Source organism: Rhinichthys klamathensis, unplaced genomic scaffold (assembly GCF_029890125.1).
Source record: "Rhinichthys klamathensis goyatoka isolate OS25496 unplaced genomic scaffold, OSU_Roscu_1.1 h1tg000103l_1, whole genome shotgun sequence".
In the NCBI taxonomy this organism is placed as follows: Eukaryota; Metazoa; Chordata; class Actinopteri; order Cypriniformes; family Leuciscidae; genus Rhinichthys; species Rhinichthys klamathensis.
The window spans coordinates 1,748,239-1,752,927 of NW_026606642.1; the positions used below are offsets into that span (position 1 = coordinate 1,748,239).

A 4,689-nucleotide genomic window follows, 5' to 3' on the forward strand; every position below is an offset into this window, starting at 1 on the left:
TGGTTAAATAAGTTCACATACTGAGATCAGTTTAATCCAGCTGTTGCATTTATTTTTTAAATGTGGAGCCTCCTCAGCTCACAGTCAGGCTCCTTTAGTGTGCAGTCTAGCTCTATAGGCTCCTTTAGTGTGCAGTCTAGCTCTATAGGCTCCTTTAGTGTACAGTCTAGCTCCATAGGCTCCTTTTGTAAAGGGCCCTGACTGAGTCTGTTTCCACCTGAAACATAATTCCACCACAAACATGATCATTACAAGTTTTTGGGAGGCTAATCAACTCACAAAAAGTTCCTTGACAAACACCTGTAATATATGTCAAGGGTTTTAAATCCTTACCTTGTTCACATTTCTTTTGAAGCCTGTTGAGGTAGAGGCTTCAGTTTCTGGGACAGGTTGTGAAAAATCCTAAAAGAGATGTGTAACTTGGGCCAGTCCCTGTTTTATGCCACACATTCAAATGTTTGCCTTAATAAAAAGCCCAGTGCATTCACCTCAGTAACTGTCCCAGAACACAGACAGAGTGTCTTCATCATTTCCTCCTCCCTGATAAATACAAGTAGGCCAATATGTTTCTGGTGTTCTGTCTGCTGCATACTGACCTCTGTGTGGGAGACTGTGTGTGTGTGCTGGCTTCAACAGGGACACTGCATTTCCCTCTACTGCAGAACATACAGTCAGCCATATTTAAAACTTAAAATAGTAATGTATCGCACACGTACCCAGTGTTACTTGCTTCGAGGAGCCGGCACCAGGGGCAGATTGTACAGCACCTGTAATCCCATCCATAATCGGCCGTCCCTTATTCCTATCAGAGCCAACTCAGTGTATTCTGGAGGAGTGGCCCTCCACTGGTTTTCTGAATTTCACTCTTTTTTCGGTTTGCCTCAAACAAGTGTTAATAAAAAAATAATAAAAGGTTGTGTGTAAATACTTACTAGGCTATTTTGAATTATATTTTTATATTTTGTCTTTATCAGCTGCCAAGAACGTTTGGAGTTGCATCTACAAATCAATGAATATTAATCTTTATTAGTATATACATGCACATTTTTTAATATATTATAAAAATATAGGCTATATTTTACACACACACATACATTCAAAGCCTATATACATCATTTTACATGAATATAGAACGTATTTAGCTTACACATTAACGCAATCAGCAATCTTTCTCCAACAGTCTTCTCTTGCTTTGGCAGCAGAGACCGTATTGTTTCGAGCTTGTAATACATATTTAAATTCATCGTAATTCTGAATGATTATCTCTTGCTCCTCCGCGGAAAAAATATATCGCTCTCGCTCTATCCATATCGAACGCGATTGGTTGTTCGGTGCCAACGTCACTTTGGTATGTGCACGCGCTCGTGGAGTAATCATAGCTTAAGATCAAAGCCTGAGTTGACAGAGAAAGTTGATGAGCTGCGTCATGGTAACAATAAAGCCTGATTGCATCGGTTTGGTTTTGTCAACTCAAAACTAATCCTGTAACTCCGAGTTTGTTCAGCTACCTTCATGGTACAGGCCCAGGTAGTGGGGCCTGTACCATGATGGTAGTTGAACAAACTCGGGGTTACAGGATTGGTTTTGAGTTGACAAAACCAAACCGATGCAATCAGGCTTTATTGGTACCATGACGCAGCTCATCAACTTTCTGTCAACTCAGGCTTTGATCCTTAAGCTATGATTACTCCACGCGCGCGTGCACATAAAAGAGTGACGTCGACACTGAACAACCAATCGCGTTTGATATGGATGGAGCGAGAGCTATATATTTTTCCGCGCAGGAGCAAGAGATTATTCTTCAGAAATATGAAGAATATAGAAGTGTTTTTCAAGCACGCAGTAACACTGTATCTGCTGCCAAAGCAAGAGAACAATCTTGGAGGAAGATTGCTGATTGCGTTAATGCGTAGGCTAAGTTAAACAATTAATGTAAATTTATGTAGGCTATCATATAATTTTTTTTATTAAATGCTAAAATGAAAATGTGTTTATTCGTGCTGATATATACATGCGTGTGTGTAGATGTATGTAAAATGTGAATGTATCGGCTATTACTTCCACCCTAAGAAAGATTGATATTCATTGATTTTTAGATGCAACCCCAACTCCAAACGTTCTTGGCAGCAGATCAAGACAAAATATAAAAATATAATTCAAAGTGGTGAGTATTTACCAAAACCTTTTATTATTTTTGTGAACATTTAATCACAAACACTTGTTTGCAGCAAACAGAAAAAAAGTGTGAAATGAGGAAAACTGGGGGAGGGCCACCTCCTCCAGAATACACTGTGGCGGAGGAGTTGGCGCTGAATAACAATAAGGGGCGGCCGATTATGGATGGGATTGCAAGTGCTGTACAGTCTGACCCTGGTGCTGGCTCCTCTAAGCAAGTAACACTGGGTATGTGTGTGCAATGCATTACTAATGTTTTAAAAAGAGTTAAATATGGCTGACTCTGTTCTGCTGTAGAGGGAAATACAGTGTCCCTGTCGAAGCCAGCACACAGTCTCCTGCACAGAGGTCAGTATGCAGCAGACACAACACCATGAACATAACCTGCTTTATAACAGTTATGCTTTACATTGGCCTTTTATTTATTAGGGTGAACCAAATGATGAAGACACTCTGTCTGTGTGTTCTGAGACAGTTGCTGAGGTGAATGCACTGGGCTTTTTATTATGGCACACATTTGAATGTCATAATTAAGTGACTGTCCCTTACACATCTCTTTTATTGTAGGATTTTTCACAACCTGCCCCAGAAACTGAAGCCTCTACTACCTCAATGGGCTACAGAAGGAATGTGAACAAGGTAATGCTTTAAACCCTTAAACCCTTGACATAAATTACATTTGTCAAAAGTCATGCCACTTTTTGTGATTTGATCAACCTCCAGAAAACGTGTAATGATTATTTGTGGTGGAATTGTTTCAGGTGGAAACAGACTCAGTCAGGGCCCTTTACAAACCCCTTAACTGTCACCGTCCCGTATACGGGACGCCTAACTTTACTTCGCTATATTACTATTAAATCCTAATCTAATTATGACAAACTATATATGGTTGGAAAGGTCTAAGACTCCTAAATAGATATTTGACTGCTGTTTTTTGCTACAAATTATGTAGGAAGAGTAACCGATGAATTTTTGACAAGAGTGCACCTCAAAAAAATCTGCATCATAACAGGAGTTCTGACCTTTGTCACAAAAAGTTGACACACACTTATAATAATTGAAACTTTGGTTTTCATGCTAAAAGTTCATAATAAAACATATAATCTAGTATTTTTCAATAAAAAAATTATAATATAATATTATCCTCTGAAAAGTAAAATATATATATATTATCCTCTAAAATATAATATCTTTTTTATCGCCTTTTTTTATTACATCACATATTTTAGTAGTTATCATAAATTAGGTATCATTTGAAAGCTTACAAACTCAGAATTCATCCGGTGAAACCCGTTTTGAAATTGAACGTTGCGTTACCAAAGAAACGGTACTCTAAATTATTTTATCAGGCTCCTCCCCTTTTGGGCATCATTATATTTCATAATTTATGATCAAAACCTTTTCTAATCTTGACAAAACACATATTGTCAGAAAGGTCTAAGTCTCAAGGTTCCACATTTTGTGACAGAATTGATATTTGGACAGAAATGTATTAATTTGTTAAGGCAGAATGTATACAACTAAATTCAATGCAATGCAATGGCACCCGGTGGCTATATTTGGTACTACGCCTAAACAAAATCTCATGGGAACTTCAATTTTTGTGATATCAACTTCAAATTTGGAACACAACTTGGTTAGATATATGGCTTTGATTCTATAGTAATTTTAGAGTAAAAAATATTTTGTAATATATTTATTTTATATAAAATAAAAAATATATAGTACAGTATATTTGATTTACTGTAAATTTAAACTTCCATAACTTTTTCATACTTTCATTTTTTGAAGTGTTTTCACTTCAGCAATAATCTGCTGAGTGTTTCCTTTAAAACAAGACCAAATTTAGGTCTATAGTCCAAAGCATTCTTGAATTACAACCATTTAAGTTTGAATAGTCCATTTTAACCCCCATTTTCAAAAAGGGGGGTGACAGCGAAGGGGTTACAAAAGGAGTCTAGAACTAGACTGTTCACTGAAGGAGCTGGACTGTGAGCTGAGGAGGCTCCAAATTAAAATAAATAAATTGGAGATCAAACAGCTGGAAAAAAACGATCTCAGTATGTGAACTTTTTTTTTTTTAACCAAATAACCCTTTAGTATGAACACTATGAATGTTTATTAATGTAATCCCTAGCCACATTACCAATAAAACAGTTTGAGACCTATCTGCAGTGTCAGTGTGCTTTTATTAAGTAAAATATTGTGTTGTGATTGCATCTCTGACAGCTGCGCCAGCTGGGTGGTCAAGTGTGATGGGGTCAATTTCATCAGGGAGAAGCTGGTTTTGTGGTGGTACTCGCTCCTTTCTGATAGTGGCTATCAGGCCAGCTGACAGTCTTGCCTGGGCCCGGGACAAGATAATCTTAGATGGGCCCCCCCACGCCCAGATCTCTCCTTTCCCTTGCTCTTCCTCTCCTGTTCCTCTCCTCTTCCTCTCCTCTCCTGTTCCTCTCCTCTTCCTCTCCTCTACTCTTCCTCTCCTGTTCCTCTCCTCTGCTCTTACTCTCCTGT

General features: G+C 38.1%; 1 long non-coding RNA gene across 1 annotated transcript; it reads left to right on the top strand.

The window, feature by feature from the left end:
- Positions 1-2,501: 2,501 nt before the first annotated feature.
- LOC130086971 (uncharacterized) lies at positions 2,502-2,776 on the top strand. The gene is made up of 3 exons (XR_008807306.1): positions 2,502-2,523; positions 2,605-2,658; positions 2,743-2,776. It is a non-coding gene; the product is annotated as an uncharacterized LOC130086971 (long non-coding RNA).
- The last annotated feature ends 1,913 nt before the right edge of the window (positions 2,777-4,689 follow it).